The sequence below is a fragment of the Oncorhynchus keta genome, chromosome 8, assembly GCF_023373465.1.
Source record: "Oncorhynchus keta strain PuntledgeMale-10-30-2019 chromosome 8, Oket_V2, whole genome shotgun sequence".
NCBI classification, from domain to species: Eukaryota; Metazoa; Chordata; class Actinopteri; order Salmoniformes; family Salmonidae; genus Oncorhynchus; species Oncorhynchus keta.
The window spans coordinates 14,772,035-14,792,650 of record NC_068428.1 but is presented as its reverse complement, the minus strand read 5'-3'; the positions used below and the strand labels follow the sequence as shown (position 1 = coordinate 14,792,650).

General features: G+C 42.2%; 1 protein-coding gene across 2 annotated transcripts in view; it reads left to right on the top strand.

The window, feature by feature from the left end:
• The first annotated feature begins 1,678 nt into the window (after nt 1–1,678).
• Nucleotides 1,679–20,616, top strand: part of LOC118386842 (protein 4.1-like) — a 95,941-nt gene continuing 77,003 nt past the window's right edge. The window contains exon 1 of one of the 2 annotated variants that reach the window (XM_035774745.2): nt 1,679–2,044. The gene's annotated coding sequence lies outside the window, so the exon portion shown is untranslated. Of the gene's footprint in view, nt 2,045–6,648; nt 6,800–20,616 lie in introns of those variants that run through there. The other variant, XM_035774744.2, reaches the window with a different exon arrangement.

Sequence of the window (20,616 nt, the reverse complement as noted above, 5' to 3'; positions counted from 1 at the left end):
TCTCTCACTAAATGCTGAGTTGTCCGTCACTTGTCTGTGCCTGAGAACTGCTACTTTCTAAAAACAAATAGCCAGCAACAAACAGGTGGTGATATAGTATCAGTTAATGCGCTATTGCCTCAGTTAGACTAGGCCACAGAGGACCCCAGGACATGGTTTGTAACGCACACATGCTGTGTAGGTGGCGTGGTGAACACAATAGATCAGAGCTCTTATAACTATCTGAGTACTGTTTATCTCTTCTCTTCATGGATATAATAACTGTGGGGAAAAGACTCACCAAATCAATACACACCTTCTTGTATTTGTGTTAGTGACAGTTATCAGCTTTGTAATTTCAGCCATGTATTGCCTCTTGTAAAATAACACAGAAGTCACATACATTGAAGTGATCCTGAAGGACAGATCTCTCAACAAGACAGTAGTTTGTCACCATATAACATTGAGTCCAATTCACCTGCTGAAGCTTATGCAGTATTGAAATGACATTAAAAACATTAATTTATTTATGTTCAAACTCCATGAGAAGAGAAGAAGTACACCACACTCCTTCCTTGTTCACCATCCTCTCCTCCGGTAACACCTGTATTGTTTGCGGAACAAACAGTGCCTTGAAAGTGTAAGGTTCACATATGTGCTTGTCTCTGCCTTTCACGCCTTTGTTTGTGTTGTAACTGTAAACCACTGGATTTGGTTTCAGGTTGTGGGGGAGATATCTGCCATCACAGAAAGGGAACAGGTGTAATAGCAGGACCAGTTTGGCGACTTGTTCTTGAACTAAACAGAAGCAGACAGGTGAATGCATGGAATGTCTCTCCCCACCTTACCCCTTGTGCCCATGTCACTTGTAGTACAGTCTCTGAGGTGAGTAAGAATCTGAAATGCCTATATTTGCTTAAAGTTCCTTCCTCCAAGATATGTGACATCGGGTGCAGTGTTACACAACAGCAACCATTCATAGAACCACCATTTACATGTAAATTGTAGCCATGTAAAATCAAGACTTATTTTTACACTGAAGTATTCTTGGAATGTACAACGTAATCTCAAAGATGTGTAATTGATGTGCGGAAATGTCAGCCATTAAAGGCATATGCATGCCGTCATGAAACAGATTATAATGTGGAGGATTAAATTTAATGGATTTTTAGTCATTCCATCAGCTCCACTGTCATGCACCTGTACATGACAGTCATCCTGCGTCATGGAGGGTATTACATGTCTCAATAATCAGTCAAACAATGACAGTGGAGCTGCTGCTTTAAAAAAGTAGAGGATTTTGAACCAGGCTGCCTGTGTTCAAGGCTCAGCCCCAAGGTAGCATCGAGAGGATTTACTTGCACACAGTGTGTGACAGTCACTGCTCCAAGTACTTCTTCTTTCTCCCTCTTAATCCACTGTTGACTTTAACACTAGTCATCCTCATTGGTCAGCAGTAAGGAGAACTAGCGGATACTCTATTTTCATCCCATTGGAATTTGCTTCATTGAAGGCAACCCTGGACCTAGCTCTTCTACCACAGGTGATGTTAACCTAGAGCAACCTCTTTGCCAACAAAAAGTGAGCAGCCAGGATATCTTTTAATGCAGTTTTTAATGCATTTAATATCTACAGCACAGGCCAGATGGTGAATTGTGAATTCTTCTAACTAATCCCTTTGGGTAAATCTGCATAGCCACCATGTTCCGGGATTTGACAAGAAACAACAACCCTGGGTGGTTAAGAGAGAACAGTTTGATTCCCTGGTAGTATCACTGCACATATCATGCTAATCAACTGGAACTAGGATTTATGTCGTTAATCTGTAATTGAGAATCAGTGGTTTAAACAGGAACAACACTATTGAGGTATATAATTTCTCTTTTACTTCTGGTTTTAAATTCTACATGGGTGTGGTCTTGTTTCATACCTTTGACAGCATGTACAACTATTAAATTAATATAAGATGGGCATAATTTTCCCTTTGTCTTTGTTTTGCACCCGTATTTCTTGGGATGTATCGGTGGACCTGGCTGTCATCTGGGATCATGTTCATCTTCTGCTGGTGAGTTGGATGTTACTTTTACCTTGATGTGTGAAGAAAGACGGAATATGGATAGTTCAATGAATTCAAACTTTATTTGCCACATGCGCCGAATACAACAAGTGTAGACTTTACCGTGAAATGCTTACTTACAAGCCCTTAACCAACAGTGCACTTCAAGAAGAAAATATTTACCAAGTAGGCTAAAATAAAAAGTAATACACTGACTCGATACCGGGCACCGTTACCGCGTCAGTATGCAGAGGTACAGGCTAGTTGAGGTAATCTGTACATGTAGGTGGGGGCGAAGTGACTATGCATAGGTAACAAACAAACAGCGAGTAGCAGCAGTGTAGAAGGGGAGGGGGTCAATGTATATTGTGTGGTGGTGATTTTTATGTGTCTAATGGCTTTGGGCTAGAAGCTGAGGAGCCTGTTGGTCCTAGACTTGGCGCTCCGGTGCCGCGGTAGCAGAGAAAGCAGTCTATAACTTGGGTGACTGGAGTCTCTGACAATTTTATGGGCTTCCCTCTGACACCGCTTATTATATAGGTCCTGGATGGCAGGAAGCTTGGCCCCAGTGATGTACTGGGCCGTTTGCACTTCCCTCTGTAGCGCCTTACGGTCAGATGCCGAGCAGTTGCCATACCATGCGGTGATGCTCTCGATGGTGTAGCTGTAGAACCTTTTGAGGATCTGGGGGCCCATGCCAAATATTTTCAGTCTCCAGAGTGGGAAAAGGTTTTGTTGTGCCCTCTTCACGACTGTCTCGGTATGTTTGGACCATGATAGTTAGTTGGAACATGAAACTCTTGACCCGCTCCACTACAGCCCCGTCAATGTTAATGGGGGCATGTTCGGCCTGCCTTTTCCTGGAGTCCACGATCAGCTCCTTTGTCTTGCTCACATTGAGGGAGAGGTTGTTGTCCTGGCACCACACTGCCAGTTCTCTGACATCCTCCCATAGGCCGTCTCATTGTTGTCGGTGATCAGGCCTACCACTTGTGTTGTCAGCAAACTTAATGTTGGTGTTGGAGTCATGTTTGGCCACGCAGTCGTGGGTCAACATGCAATGTATCAAGAACTGCATATTTGGCTATTTTTCTTTGCATTTGTGCTTTATTAATCCTATTTGAAATTGACCTTTCAAAACCTTTTGACCAAAAGAATTTGCTCTTTAAAATGTGATTCCGCAGTCTATTTTATGTGTTATTTGGTTGGCTGAAATTAAGATGTTGGTTTCATCATGGTTTGATGTTTCAGATGTTGGCTTTTTGACATGACCCTATCACAGGAGTGTTGTGAGGGACCCTTTAGACCTCTAACACAGTCCTATTATGAGTTACAACTAGAGGTCGACCGATTACTCAGCATGGCCGATTAATTGGGGCCGATTTTCAAGTTATTACAATTGGTAAATCAGCCTTTTTGGATGCTGATTACATTGAAATCCAGGAGGAGACTGCATGGCAGGCTGCCCACCTTTACGTGAGTGCAGCATCAAAAGGGCCTTGTGGTTGCAAGGAGCCAAGGTAAGCAGCTAGCTAGTATTAAACTTGTCTTATAAAAAACAAACTACACATGGTTGATATTACTAGGTTAACTATCTTGTTCTGCATTGCATATAATCAATGCGGTGTCTGTTAATTTATCATTGAATCATAGCTTACCTCAACTTCGCCAAGTGGGTGATGATTTAACAAAAGCGCATTTGCGAAATAAGCACAATCGTTGCACAAATGTACCAAACCATAAACATCAATGCCTTTTTAAAATCAATACACAATTAGATATTTTTTTACCTGCATATGTAGTTAAAAGAAATTCATGTTAGAAGGCAATATTAACTAGGGAAATTGTGTCACTTCTCTTGCGTTCAGTGCAAGCAGAGTCAGGGTATATGCAGCAGTTTGGGCAGCCTGGCTCGTTCCGAACTGTGTGAAGACCATTTCTTCCTAACAAAGACTAATTAATTTGCCAGAATTTTACATAATTATATAACGTTAAAGGTTGTGCAATGCAACGGCAATATTTAGACTTAGGGTTGCCACCCGTTTGATAAAATACTGAATGGTTCCGTATTTCACTGAAAGAATAAACTTTTTGTTTTCGAAATTATAGTTTCCGGATTTCACCATATTAATGACCAAAGGCTTGTTTTATTATATTATAATTAAGTATATGATTTGATATTTGATAGAGCAGTCTGACTGAGCGGTGATGGGCAGCAGCAGGCTCGTAAGCATGCATTCAAACAGCACTTTACTGTGTTTGCCAGCAGCTCTTAGCAATGTTTGAAGCACAGTGCTGTTTGACTTCAAGCCTATCAACTCCCGAGATTAGGCTGGCAATACTAAAGTGCCTATAAGAACATCCATTAGTCATAGGTATATGAAATACAAATGGTATAGAGAGAAATAATCCTATAATTCCTATAATAACTACAACCTAAAACTTCTTGACTGGGAAAATTTAAGACTCATGTTAAAAGGAATCACCATCAATCAACCGATATGTTCTGAGCAAAGAACTTAAACGTTAGCTTTTTTACATGGCACATATTGCACTTGAACTTTCTTCTCCAACACTGTTTTTGCATTATTTAAACCAAATTGAACATGTTTCATTATTTATTTGAGACTAAATTGATTTTATCATATTACATTAAAATAAGTCTTCATTGTTTATTCAGTATTGTTGTAATTGTCATTATTACAAATATATAAAAACTGTCCGATTTAATCGGTATTGGCTTTTTTGGGGTCCTCCAATAATCGGTATTGGTGTTGAAAAGTTCTTTATTAGCATTTTGCATCATCATGATGATGTGGCCAGTGACACTTTGCTTCTCGAAAGTACAATATCTTGAAAAGTTGACTGCTGACATGCAAAATATTTTGGGACTGTATCAATTGTGGGCTAATGCATTTTTTGGCAGAGTGGTTTTCCTTTTAATGTTCCCTGTGCAGTAAATATAAGTAGTCTAGTATAATCACTAGACTATATATATATACACACCATATACATGCTCACACGCACTTACTGACACCACACACACACTTTTACTCTCATATACTGCTGCTACTCTGTTCTTTATTTTACTCTTATTATTATCTATCCTGATGCCTAGTCTCTTTACCCTGCCTTCACGTAGATACTGTACAGTATCTACCTCATACCTCTCTCTGCACATTGATCTGGGACTGGTAGTCCCTGTATATAGCTCCATTCTTGTGTATTTTATTCCTTGTGTTACCATTTTCTTTTTCTACTCTGGTCGTTGGGAAAAGCTTATAAACAAGCATTTCACTGTAAAGTCTACACCGGTTGTTTTTGGCGCATGTGACCAATACAATTTGATTAGCTCACGTCTACATCAAGGTTATAAACAAAGACAAGGCCATCAGCCCATTGATTCATTACACTACAAACATTTAAAAGGTAATCGATGCATTAATAAAGCACACTCAACCTCCTAAACATAAAATGGTATATTGATCCCCAGTGCCCACAACAGAATATCTGCTATGTAATGGATATTTGATGGCAAGTGAAATTGCTAATGGTTGTTGTGCGTGGTCCAGTCTTTTATTTGTTTTTGCCAAGTAAAGCTGTTGATATGTCATCTGATGCTGCGGTTGTTGAACACACGACACTGTTCTTTGATACAAATTCACTCCATTTAAAAAAAATGTTTAGTCTGTCCAGATCAAAATGATATGGTTTTGTCTCTGCTTCACATTAATTGCTAAAAGGAATTGAAAGGCAACATGTCAACCAAATATCATGGGATCATTACACTGAGTGTACCAAACATTAGGAACACCTTCCTTATATTGAGTAGTACTGCCGTTTGCCCTCAGAACAGCCTCAATTTGTCAGGGCATGGACTCTACAAGGTGTCAAGCGTTCCACAGGGACAGCGGTCTATATTGATGCCAATGCTTCCCAAAGTTGTTTCAAGTTGGCTGGATGTTCTTTGGGCGGCGGAGCCTTCTTTCAGGAAACTGTTGAGTGCGAAAAACCCAGCAGCATTTGCAATTCTTGACACACTCAAACTGGTGCGCCTGGCACTTATTAGGGGGCACTTCCTGAAAGGGGGGCACTTTGTAAGTCGCTCTGGATAAGAGCGTCTGCTAAATGACTTAAATGTAAATGTATTACCGTACCCCGTTCAAATGGACTTCAATATTTTGTTTTGCCCATTCACCCTCAATGGAACACATACACAAACCATGTCTCAAGGCTTAAAAATCCTTCTTTAACCCGTCTCCTCCCCCGCATCTACACTGTTTGAAGTGAATTTAACAGGTGACATCTGTAAGGGATCATAGCTTTTACCTGGATTCACATGGTCAGTCTATGACTATGTCATGGAAAGGGCAGGTGTTCATAATGTTTCTTGCAATCAGTAAATGTAAAAACATTGTAATTACAATACATTTTCAGTAGTGGGAGCCACTTCCACGCCAAATTCTTAATACACGTACAAATTGTAGATCGCCAATAGAAAAACGACTACATTTACAGACTGGTAGCGGAACCAATCACAATGCATTCTAGGATACTTGTAAAATGACTAAGCCAATGATATTTGAGGCCTGTTTTTTTTTTTACGGGGCGTGGCTAGTGTGATCGACGAGTTGCCTTTTCTCCCAGACAGATTTTAATTTTTGGTCTGGGAATTTCAATTTTAGAATTTAGGAGGTTGACCAGAGCATATTTTTATGAGGCCACGTTCTGAAAGTGTTTCTTATCTAATCTGAACTGCATCAGGTAAGTTGATTAGCCATGGTGCAACCTAATTGGTAGTCAGTGATAAAAGTGAGGTAAACATAAGTACTTGTTAACATTTGTAAAAAATAACGTTTTTCACGTAGTAGGCTAGCAAGTCAGGCAGCTGAATTCAATTTCCTTGGTCAGTTTTGGAGCATCTCCATTTGTTCCTTGACCACGTTGTTTAAGAGATAATGGGCATGGCATGTTTGTGTTCAACACTTATCGTTACCTATGACTGGTTCTCAAGTGGGATCCAATCTTTTACTACATGACAGCTGGTTTGCCCGAAAAATCTGACTCTTTGTGAAACATGAATTCCTTATATAAGCAAGTTGTAGCTAGTTAATCCTCAATCATTTTATATAACCATGGTCTCTACGTGGTTACCTTCTGTTGGAACCTCTTCTTATACCTCAGAGGTTCATAGGCATCTTCTTATACCTCAGAGGAACTCCTTTGAGTTGGCTAGAAGCTCCTGTAAGTTTGTCTAGCTAACGATAGTTATCGACATCATTATGCATTTCAGGATGTGCCCAACTACTGTTTACTTGTTTGCTTGGGTAAATAATACTATAGCTCGCAGACAACACTACTGCACTGGTATACTACACTACTGCAATAATACTGCACTGGTTACGTCTAGGATTTATTAGATGGCTCGCTACGCGATTGAGAATTGTTGCTAGTAACGTTACCTGCATTCGTAAAAAGTTGACATTGACATAGGCTTACCGTAATGAATAAACGTTAGTTTACGTATCGGTTGGCTTTCTTTGCTGTAACTCAAATCCTTTGATAATGCATTCAAATGGAATCACGCCTGCAGACATTACACGTGCAGTTACCGCCAGTGTATGTTTTGATTTCACGCGCAAAACAGACCGCTAGCTGATAACGCTAATTTTAGCTAGCGACACTTTGCTTTTATATGGACTTATCTGGCACAATCTTGCTAAAGTTGTGGGTATAGGATGCGTGGCCACTTAAGTCAAGCACGTCATTACAATGAATGAATGTGATGGTTTTGTAACGTAAGATCATAAATCTGGAACGTGGTCTGAGCATGTCGTATTCTTTACGTAAATCCGAGACACTCGTAGTAAGAATACATATGTTACGTTTCACATGGTATGTGTGGATGTCCGTCATACATTTTGCATGATATATTACGAATTTGCTAAGCGTATATTACGTAATATATTACGAATTACAATTGGTTGTGGCTAACGTCAGCTTGCTCCAGGACAGCGTTCACCAAACACCGTCACCCCCCCTCCGTAAAAATACACATCTGATTCAAATGATCAAAGTTTGACGATTATTTGCATCAGCTGTGTAGTGCTAGGGCAAAAACCAAAACATGCACCCATTGGAGTGCCGAGGACAGAAAGGTTTTGATGTATGTTAGGGCAGGGTGTCAAACTCATTTCCATGGAGGGCTTAGTGTCCGCTTGTTTTTTTTTCTTCATTTCAATTAAGATCAATTAGTTGCTAAAATTGTCCGTGATGCGATTCGAACACGCAAACTTTGGGTTGCTTGGCATTTCCTATGTTACATCTAGTCTGAGACCAGTCTGCAAAGCTCAGTATTTCTCTCTCTGTGTAGCATCTGTGTGATACTTCCAACCAAATCCATGTAGACTAATGACAGATGGCTTGCCTTGAGCTCAAGGACACGCCTCACTTGTAGACACCCAAATGGCAGGACAGGCTGCATTGGAAGAAAGCCAAGTGTAATTAAAACCTCACCCAAACCGTAACTATAGACATTTAACAGCTTTTTCAGCAGGAGCGGAAGTGAACCCTGGAACCCCAAATAACTTCTGGTGTATTTGTAAACAACAGCTGTTCTGTTGCGGCTGTAAACCACTAGCTAACTTAGTCTAGCTAATGTGAAGTTGGCTAGCTGGTGATATTTAATTCACTGGCTATACAGTATGTTAAGTTAGCTAGCTACCTAACATTACGTTAGCAGCTCATTTGAGTTAGCTTGTACACAAACTTCTGTAGCATGCTACCTAGCCAATAATATATATTTTTTAATCATAAAAAAATATATATATATTTACTGACATGAATAGGTTCCTGCCTCCATTTTCAGGGTCCTTAGAAAAACAAAATAATTAGCTATCTTTCTGATGGCTCCTGAGTGGCGCAGCGGTCTAAAGCACTGCATTTCAGTGCAAGAGGTGTCACTGCAGTCCCAGGTTCGAATCCAGGCTGCATTACATCTGCACATGATTGAGAGTCCCATAGAGCGGTGCACAATTGGCCCAGCATCGTAATGATATACAGTACTAGTCATTCCAGGGTTTTTCTTTATTTTTACTATTTTCTACATTAGAGAATAGTAGTGGAGACATCAATACTATGAAGTAACACATGGAATCATGTAGTAACCAAAAATGTGTTAAATCAAAATATTCTCTCAACCAACTTCATGAGGTAGTCACCTGGAAAGCATTTCAATTAACAGGTGTGCCTTGTTAAAAGTTCATTTGTGGAATTTCTTTCCTTAATGCATTTGAGCCATTGTGTTGTGACATGGTAGGAGTGGTATACAGAAGATGGATAGATTTGGTAAAATACCAAGTCCATATAATGGCAAGAACAGCTCAAATAAGCAAAGAGAAACGACAGTCCATTACTTTAAGACGTGAAGGTCAGTCCTTCCGGAACATTTCAAGAACTTTGAAAGTTTCTTCAAGTGCAGTCGCAAAATCCATCAAGCGCTATGATGAAAGGAAGGACCGCCACAGGAAAGGAAGACCCAGAGTTACCTCTGCTGCAGAGGACAAATTCATTAGAATAACTGCACCTCAGTTTACAGACTCAATAAATGCTTCAGAGTTCAAGTAACAGACACATCTCAATGTTAACTGTTCAGAGGAGACCGTGTGAATTAGGCCTTAAAACCTGTTACGGCTAGGCGTGTCGCTCGACAACATCCGGTAAAATTGCAGAGGGCGAGATTCAAACTACAGTTTTGTAAATATTTAACTTTCATAAATATAAGTGTAATACATCAAAATAAAGCTTAACTTCTTGTTAATCCAGACGCTGTGTCAGATTTCAAAACGGCTTTACGGCGTAAGCTTACCATGCGATTATCTGAGGACAGTGCCCCGCATACAAATGCATCGCCTTATAATAAAAGTGACGGGACGGGGGGGGTTTGGGGTTTCGCCTGTCATTTCAGTTTTGTTATACAGAGACATTATTTTAACAGTTTAAGAAACCAATTATATGCATATCCTAGCTTCTGGGCCTGAGTAACAGGTAGTTTACTTTGGGAACTCTTTTCATCTGGATGTGAAAATACTTCCCCATAGCCCAAAGAGGTTTTAATAGTCAAATTGCTGCAAAGAAACCACTACTAAAGGACACCAATAAGAAGAGACTTGCTTGGGCCAAGAAACACGAGCAATGGACGGACATTAGACCGGTGGAAATCTGTCCTTTGGTCTGATGAGTTCAAATTGTAGATTTTTGGTTCCAACCGCGGTGTCTTTGTGAGACGCAGAGTGGGTGAACAGATGATCTCTGCATGTGTGGTTCCCACTGTGAAGCATGGAGGTGTGATGATGTGGGGGTTCTTTGCTGGTGACACTGTCTGATTTATTTAGAATTCAAGGCACACTTAACCAGCACGGCTACCACAGCATCCCTATCTGGTTTGCACTTAGTCCCGCTATTATTTGTTTTTCAAAAGGGCCATGACCCAACTAGAGGTCGACCGATTAATCGGAATGGCCGATTTTAATTAGGGCCGATTTCAAGTTTGCATAACAATCGGAAATCGGTATTTTTGGGTGCTGATTTGCCGCTTTTTTATCTATTACTAACTAGGCAAGTCGGTTAAGAACACATTCTTATTTTCAATGACAGCCTAGGAACGGTGGGTTAACCTCCTCGTTCAGGGGCAGAACGACAGATTTTCACCTTGTCAGCTCGGGGGATCCAACCTTGCAACCTTACAGTTAACCAGTCCGACGCAATAATGACCTGCCCCTCTCTCGTTGCACTCCACAAGGACTGCCTGTTACGCGAATGTAGTAAGCCAAGGTAAGTTGCTAGCTAGCATTAAACTTATCTTATAAAAAACAATCAATCATAATCACTAGTTAACTACACATGGTTGGTGATATTACTAGATATTATCTAGCGTGTCCTGCGTTGCATATAATCTGACTGAGCATACAAGTATCTGACTGAGGTGGTAGGCAGAAGCAGGCACGTAAACATTAATTCAAACAGCACTTTCGTGCGTTTTGCCAGCAGCTCTTCGTTGTGTGTCAAGCATTGCACTGTTTATGACTTCAAGCCTATCAACTCCTGAGATATGCTGGTGTAACTGAAGTGAAATGGCTACCTAGTTAGCGCGTGCTAATAGCATTTCAAACGTCACTCGCTCTGAGCCTTCTAGTAGTTGTTCCCCTTGCTCTGCATGGGTAACGCTGCTTCGATGGTGGCTGTTGTCGTTGTGTTGCTGGTTCGAGCCCAGGGAGGAGCGAGGGGAAGGACGGAAGCTATGCTGTTACACTGGCAATACAAAAGTGCCTATAAGAACATCTAATAGTCAAAGGTTAATGAAATACAAATGGTATAGAGGGAAATAGTCCTATAATAACTACAACTTAAAACTTCTTACCTGGGAATATTTAAGACTCATGGTAAATGGAACCACCAGCTTTCATATGTTCTCATGTTCTGAGCAAAGAACTGAAACGTTAGCTTTCTTACATAGCACATATTGCACTTTTATTTTCTTCTCCAACACTTTGTTTTTGCATTATTTAAACCAAATTGAGCATGTTTCATTATTTACTTGAGGCTAAATTGATTTTATTGATGTATTATATTAAGTTCAAATAAGTGTTCATTCAGTATTGTTGTAATTGTCATTATTACAAACAAAACAACAACAACAAAAAATTGTCAGATTTTAATCGGTATCGACCTTTTTGGTCCTCCAATAATCTGTATCGGCGGTGAAAAATAAGGGCTATTTGACCAAGAAGGTGAGTGATTGAGTGTTGCATCAGATGACCTGGCCTCTCAATCACCCGACCTCAACCCAATTGAGATGGTTTGGGATGAGTCGGACCACAGAGTAAAGGAAAAGCAGCCAACCAGTGCTCAGCATATGTGGGAACTCCGTCAAGACTGTTGGAAAAGCATTCCTCATGAAGCTGGTTGGGAGAATGCCAAGAGTGTGCAACGCTGTCATCAGGCAAAGGGTTGCTATTCTGAAGAATCTCAAATATAACATATATGTTGACTTGTTTTAAAACATTTTGGGTTAATACATGACTCCATATATTATTTCATAGTTTTGATGTCTTCAGTATTATTCTACATTATAGAAAACAGTAAAAATAAAGAAACCCATTGAATGAGTAGGTGTCCAAACTTTTGACTGGTACTGTACATCTGAGGTATTTATCATCAACCCCTTCATTACTAAGTAATGCTTCATTACTCATCAATAGTTCTGCCTGCAAATCACTTGCAAGTTCACTTGTTGAGAGGATGAAAGTGAATACAGTGCCTCATTATGGCTTGTCAGATGTCCTAATGAGACATTTGGGGGGTTGATTATCTCCTAATTAGACAGTGGCTAGCATGACAGTACATGGAACAGTGAGTTATTGTGTGAAGCTGCATGATGGTGCCCTGTCACAGAGTTCAGTAGATTTGCTCGTTACTTGAGTTTTTGCAGCTTGGTAAACGACTGTCCAAAATGTTTTGCATTAGCCTATTGGTAGAAGGGTAATATATTTTACTAGAAGTTCAAGAGCTATGGTACTCTTATTGATGTTAAACCTTTCGATGGGAAATTACAGTGCAACCTATCCTGGTGTTTGTTTCTGATACTTTTGGGCCATGCCTGATAAAATGTAGGGGTAGGACTTCTCAAGCAGGCTATCTGGTGTTGTGCTTGTTGAGCACTGCAGTGCTATTATATACCCCCTGGCCTATTCTTATGCAGCCTTGAGATTCCTTTCTTGGACACGTCTCTGAGCACATGCAGCACTACGTTTGTGGTTCATGGAAAGTTGAACTGGAATCATGCTGTAAAGGATTTTGCCTAGACTTCGGTTTAGGGTTAATCCATGGTTCATGTTCCATTAGCTTCAGTGGTTTAGGAGACTGAAGGCGAAAGATTTGGTTGAGAAACATCTCTGGTGTATGGGAGAGCGAGTGGGAAAAGCTGCAGCATTAGGGTACTCATTAGCCTACTTCAGGCAACCGCTCATGTTATCTCTTTAGAGTAACAACAAGATAGTATGAGGTCAGGTGACACATGTCCCCTTTCCTTGGTTCAGTACCTAAGGATGCCTAAACACTTGTTTCCTCTTATCTAGTTTCCATGGGGGTTGGACTGAATCTAAGCTAAATGTAGCATTCAGCTTGGCTCTGTGTACTCAAAAGAACCATGTTGAAAAGGTTTCAACTTGACTTTCTCAATATATATATTTTTAAAGTATATATAAACTTCTGTAAATTGGCACCACTGACAGCTGTTAGAACAACTGATATGCCAATTCTTAATTGTTACAAAAGAGGAAGAAATGCCAGCGCTCTGAAATGTCAACCTTGTTCTGTCGCTACAGGTAAGTATCTCAGATTGTGATTGGACAAAGGTGAGGTGGGGTTTTATTCCTGTTTGAACATTGTTGCAACAGACCCCTCTCCATGACGCTCAGTCTCCAAATTCTGGGTGTGCACTGTGAGAGTGATTGCTTAACCATTCGGAAGGGTTATGGGAACATCCCGCTTTTAGAGTCCTGTGTTCCTGACATCCTGCCATGGCCACTGTTTTTCCACAGTGATTGTCACAATGGTTTAGGCTCCTATGGAATGGCTCAACAAATAAAAGTTACACGCCTCTAGAACAAAAACTCTGTTGCTTCAGTTTCATATCAAGAATTTTTCAAAGATTACCTTTACAATCCAACACAAGGCTTTTGATTCAGTTGACTTCAAAGCTCTACACAATTCCCCCAACCAAAATTGTTTGCACATTCAATTAATTTAGTCTTCTAAAATGAATTAAATACCCTTTTCCGCTCATTAATCTACGCACAATACCCCATAATGACAAAGCAAAAACAGGTTTTTAAATGTTTTTATCAACAACAAAAATACGAATGAAATACCTTATTTACATAAGTATTCAGACCCTTTGCTATGAGACTCAATTGAGCTTAGGTGATTCCTGTTTCCATTGATCATCCTTGAGATGTTTCTACAACTTGATTGGAGTCCACCTGTGGTAAATTCAATTGATTTGACATGATTTGGAAAAGCACACACCTGTCTATGTAAGGGCCCACAGTTGACAGTGTGTGTCGGAGCAAAAACCAAGTCATGAGGTCGAAGGAATTGTCCGTAGTACTCCAAGACAGGATTGTGTCGGCACAGATCAGGGGATAGGTACTCATGAAATGTCTGCAGCATTGAAGGCCTCCATTCTAATATGGAGGAAGTTTGGAACCACCAAGACTCTTCCTACAGCTGGCCGCCGGGCCAAACTGAGCTGTTGGCGGAGAAGGTCCCTGGTCAGAGAGATGACCAAGAACTTGATGGTCACTCTGACAGAGCTCCAGAGTTCCTCTGTGGAGATGGTTGTACTTCTGTAAGATTCTCCCATCTCTGTAGCACTCCACCAATCAGGCACCTAAAGACTCTGACCATAAGAAACAAGATTCTCTGGTCTGATGAAACCAAGATTGAACTTTTTGGCCTGAATGCCAAGTGTCACGTCTGGAGGAAACCTGGCACCATCCCTATGGTGAAGCATCGTGGTGGCAGCAGCATGCTGTGGGATATTTTCGGCGGCAGGGACTTAGGAGACTAGTCAGGATCGAGGGAAAGCTGCCGGAGCAAAGTACAGAAAGACCCTTGATGAAAACCCAGAGCGATCAGGACTTCAGACTGGGGCGACAGTTCCCCTTCCAAACAGGACAACGACCCTAAGTATACAGCTAAGACAACACAGGAGTGGCTTCGGGACAAGTCTCTGAATGAGCGGCCCAGACTTGAACCCGATCGAACATCTCTGGAGAGTTATGAAAATAGCTGTACAGGGACGTTCCCCATCCAACCTGACAGAGCTTGAGAGGATCTGCAGAGAAGAATGGGAGTATGAAGATGCAGCTTTTGATTGCCTACAGATTCTTACTCAGTTTGCTTGGTGGCTGACCTGCCTAAACTGTGTCCCTCCCCTTTCGCTCTGTGCTTCGGTAGCTTGCTATGAAAGCGAGTTTGTTCTCCGAATTATGGCAACTAATGTCTCCATTACAAAAATACTGAATCTTAGGAATCGAATCCTAGCGGAATCAAATCTTGACACTCAGAAATGGGAGTTGACACCATTGAGTTGATTCTCCACCTCTACATCACCGTCGTTAACACTTGGAAAATTACAGAGAAGGGCAAGTGACCGCAGTATAGGAGTACTTTGAGAAGTTACAATGTACAAAAATATATAAATTCAACATGCAACAATTTCAAAGACTTTACTGAGTTAGTTCATATAAGGAAATCACTCAGTTGAAATATCCATTCGGCCCTAATCTATGGATTTCACATGACTGGGAATACAGATATGCGTCTGGTCACAGATACCATTTAAAAAAAAAACAAATGGGCATGGATCAGAAAACCTTCAGTATCTGGTGTGACCAACATTTGGTCTTATGCAGCGCGACACATCTCCTTCACATAGAGTTGATCAGGCTGTTGATTGTAGCCTGCGGAATGTTGTCCCACTCCTCCTCGATGGCTGTGCCAAGTTGCTGGATATCGGCGGGAACTGAAACATGCTGTCTTGTATGTTGTTCTAGATCATACTGTTTAATCAGATTGATATGCCACACATTTCAGGAGGGTGGATTATCTTGGCAAAGAACATGCTCAGTAACAAGGATGTAAACAAATTTGTTTAAAAATTAGCGATAAGCTTTTTGTGCGTATGGAACATTTCTGTGATCTTTGATTTAAGCTCATAAAACATGTTACCACCACTAAATGTATCGGTTTTTTATTTTTGGATGTCATTTTCATGGACAGCAACTACTCAACATTTCCCCAAACTACACTAGCCTCCCTCCACAGCAACGATCTGAACCTGAATGATGCCTGGGTAGTGGTCACAGATAAGGCATCCTACAGCTAATCTGAAAACAAGACTCCCTAAATTTTATCAGCATATCGATTGCGCAACCAGGGGTGGTAAAACCTTGGATCATTGTTACTCTAACTTCCGCGACGCATATAAGGCCCTGCCCCGCCCCCCTTTCGGAAAAGCTGACCACGACTCCATTTTGTTGATCCCTGCCTTCAGACAGAATCTTAAATAAGAGGCTCCCACGCTGAGGTCTGTCCAACGCTGGTCCGACCAAGCTGACTCCACACTCCAAGACTGCTTCCATCACGTGGACTGGGACATGTTTCGTATTGCGTCAGATAAAAATATTGACGAATACGCTGATTCGGTGTGCGAGTTCATTAGAACGTGCTTTGAAGATGTCGTTCCCATAGCAACGATAAAAACATTCCCTAACCAGAAACCGTGGATTGATGGCAGCATTCGCGTGAAACTGAAAGCACGAACCACTGCTTTTAATCAGGGCAAGGTGTCTGGTAACATGACCGAATATAAACAATGCAGCTATTCCCTCCGCAAGGCTATTAAACAAGCTAAGCGTCAGTACAGAGACAAAGTAGAATCTCAATTCAACGGCTGAGACACAAGAGGCATGTGGCAGGGTCTACAGTCAATCACGGACTACAAGAAGAAACCCAGCCCAGTCACAGACCAGGATGTCTTGCTCCCAGGCAGACTAAATAAGTTTTTTGCCCGCTTTGAGGACAATACAGTGCCACTGACACGGCCTGCAACGAAAACATGCGGTTTCTCCTTCACTGCAGCCGAGGTGAGTAAGAGTTAACCCTCGCAAGGCTGCAGGCCCAGACGGCATCCCCAGCCGCGCCCTCAGAGCATGCGCAGACCAGCTGGCCGGTGTGTTTACGGACATATTCAATCAATCCCTATACCAGTCTGCTGTTCCCACATGCTTCAAGAGGGCCACCATTGTTCCTGTTCCCAAGAAAGCTAAGGTAACTGAGCTAAACGACTACCGCCCCGTAGCACTCACTTCCGTCATCATGAAGTGCTTTGAGAGACTAGTCAAGGACCATATCACCTCCACCCTACCTGACACCCTAGACCACATATGTCAGAGTCAAGGCCCGCGGGCCACATCCGGCCCGCGAGAAGGTTTTTACGGCCCCTGGGATGATCTTGATTTATTATTAGAACCGGCCCGCAGACCGCAGCAAGCCGGCAGCCCGCAGATCTTTTACACGCACCAATACTACATTTCCCACAATGCAACGGTGACGCACCGAGCAGTAGGCTGCTTCATTTCAATATTTATTGGCACAGCAGTTGTCAGCATCACAGTAAAATTAACTTTCAGATACCCATCAAAAATGGCAAAACGGAAGGTGGACACTGAGAACCGGGGTTTCAAACAAGGTGGGAGTCGGAGTATTTGTTCACGGAGGTAGCTGGAAAACCTGTGTGTCTTCTGTGTGGAGAAAGTGTGGCGGTACTGAAAGAGTATAATCTGAGACGACATTATGAAACGAAACACGCGGACAAAAACAAGAATATGGACATGGAACAAAGGCTACAAAAGGCAGAGGAATTAAAACGAGGCCTCAAATCTCGACAGGCTCTGTTCAAAAAAGCCAAATCACAAGGCCAGGCTGCTGTCAAGGCCAGTTTTATTTTGGCAGAAGAGATCGCTAAATCAGCCCGGCCATTTACGGAGGGGATTTCATCAAAAACTGCATGATTAAAGTTTGTGACGAAGTTTGCCCAGAAAAAAGGCAACTCTTTTTAAATGTGAGTCTGAGCAGAAACACCATTGCCGAGAGAGTAGACCAGTTGTCCATCAATCTAAAAGAGCAGCTTGTGAAAAAGGGAAAAGATTTCATTGCATATTCCTTGGCTGTGGATGAGAGCACCGACATTTCTGACATTGCCCAGTTGTCAATTTTCATCCGCGGAGTGGACTCCAGCCTAAGCGTGACAGAGGAGTTTTTGGCTTTACGTCCTATGCATGGCACAACTACGGGGCATGATTTGTATGAAGAGGTGTCAAGATGTGTAAATGAGATGGAGCTGCCTTGGGAAAAACTCGTGGGTTTGACAACCGACGGAGCACCTGCGATGTGTGGACACAGGAGCGGACTGGTGGCGAAGATACGGGAAAAGATGCAAGAGGAAAACGCGACAGGTGAGCTGACAGCTTATCATTGTATCATACACCAGGAAGCGTTGTGCGGTAAAACCTTGAAAATGGAGCATGTAATGAGCATCATCACGCGCACAGTTAACTTTATCAGAGCCAAAGGTTTGAATCACCGCCAGTTCAAGGCATTTCTGACGGAGTTAGAAACGGAGCATGGTGATTTGCCTTATCACACAGAGGTGCGATGGCTAAGCCAGGGAAAGGTGCTTCAAAGATGTTTCGAGCTTCGTGAGGAGATTTGTCTGTTCTTGGACAGCAAAGGGAAAGACACAACACAACTCCGAGACGAAATGTTTCTGTGTGAAATGGCTTTTCTGTGTGACATTACGAGTCATCTGAATGCAATGAACTTGCAGCTGCAGGGTCGGGATCGTGTCATCTCTGATATGTACAGTACAGTGAAGGCATTTAAAACCAAACTGACTCTGTGGGAGACGCAGATGCGGAAAGAAAATTTGAGCCACTTTCCCAGCTGCCAGACCATGAAAGAGAAGCTCTCTACCAGTGCGTTCCCGAGCGCACAGTTGGCTGATAAAATAGGTATGCTTGCCGCTGACTTTCGACGCCGATTTGCTGACTTTGAAGCACAAAAAGCAGGTTGGAACTGCTCGGTAACCCATTTGCTGTTGACGTGGAAAGCTCACCACCAAACCTCCAAATGGAGTTGATTGACCTCCAATGCAATGATGCACTGAGGGCAAAATATGCGGCAGTGGGTGCTGCGGAGTTCGCCCGTTTCCTCCCCGACACAATGCCCCAGCTGCGCATCCAGGCTGCTCAAACGTTGTCTATGTTTGGCAGCACATACCTGTGTGAACAACTGTTTTCTTTGATGAACTTGAACAAAACATCACACAGAAGTCGACTTACTGCTGAACACCTCCACTCAATTCTGAGGATTTCCTCAGCTCAGAGCCTTACCCCGAACATTGATGAACTTGTGGAAAAGATGGGACACCACCAAGTATCACCCTCAACCTCAAACAAGTGAACATTACTGTGCAATCACATATTTAGAGTTTTTACTCAGTTCAAGTTTAAAAGTTAAAGTTTAATATTTGTTTTCACTGCATGTTACTTCTCCTTAAACAAAGTGTTGTTTTTGATTAATAGATTTTTGCACTTTATTTTATTGTATTTCAATCCAATTATATTTTAAAAATATTTCAGTTGAGTGGATGATAGAAAATTGCTATTATTGTTTTTTTCTTTGAAGTAAATTTAGCCCACTTTTGCTAAAATAGAAAATATAGGCTACTGATGGTGCCTTGAATACCGGTTTCTTTCATTTAATGTTCATGTTATGGGGATTTTTATATAAAGGAAATTTGTCTTTTGTGTCTGTTGAAAATTAAAGATTACTGACAGAGCCATAAGAAAATATTGCTTTATTTATCTGATCATATTGGAATATATTTGTTAGGTTTTCAGTAGGTTCAATTAGGTTCACTAGACTATATGCGTCATTTAAAAATTTTTCAATGAACATTCGAACAGTCCGGCCCTCGGCTTGTAGCTAAATTTTTTATTTGGCCCTCCGTCCATTTGACTTTGACACCCCTGCCCTAGACCCACTCCAATTTGCTTACCGCCCAAATAGGTCCACAGACTACGCAATCTCAACCACACTGCACACTGCCCTAACCCACCTGGACAAGAGGAATACCTATGTGAGAATGCTGTTCATCGACTACAGCTCGGCATTCAACACCATAGTACCCTCCAAGCTCGTCATCAAGCCTGGGTCTCGACCCCGCCCTGTGCAACTGGGTACTGGACTTCCTGACGGGCCGCCCCCAGGTGGTGAGGGTAGGCAACAACATCTCCTCCCCGCTGATCCTCAACACGGGGGCCCCACAAGGGTGCGTTCTGAGCCCTCTCCTGTACTCCCTGTTCACCCACGACTGCGTGGCCACGCACGCCTCCAACTCAATCATCAAGTTTGCGGACGACACAACAGTGGTAGGCTTGATTACCAACAACGACGAGACGGCCTACAGAGAGGAGGTGAGGGCCCTCGGAGTGTGGTGTCAGGAAAATAACCTCACACTCAACGTCAACAAAACTAAGGAGATGATTGTGGACTTCAGGAAACAGCAGAGGGAACACCCCCTATCCACATCGATGGAACAGTAGTGGAGAGGGTAGCAAGTTTTAAGTTCCTCGGCATACACATCACAGACAAACTGAATTGGTCCACTCACACTGACAGCGTCGTGAAGAAGGCGCAGCAGCGCCTCTTCAACCTCAGGAGGCTGAAGAAATCCGGCTTGTCACCAAAAGCACTCACAAACTTCTACAGATGCACAATCGAGAGCATCCTGGCGGGCTGTATCACCGCATGGTATGGCAACTGCTCCGCCCTCAACCGTAAGGCTCTCCAGAGGGTAGTGAGGTCTGCACAACGCATCACCGGGGGCAAACTACCTGCCCTCCAGGACACCTACACCACCCGATGTTACAGGAAGGCCATAAAGATCATCA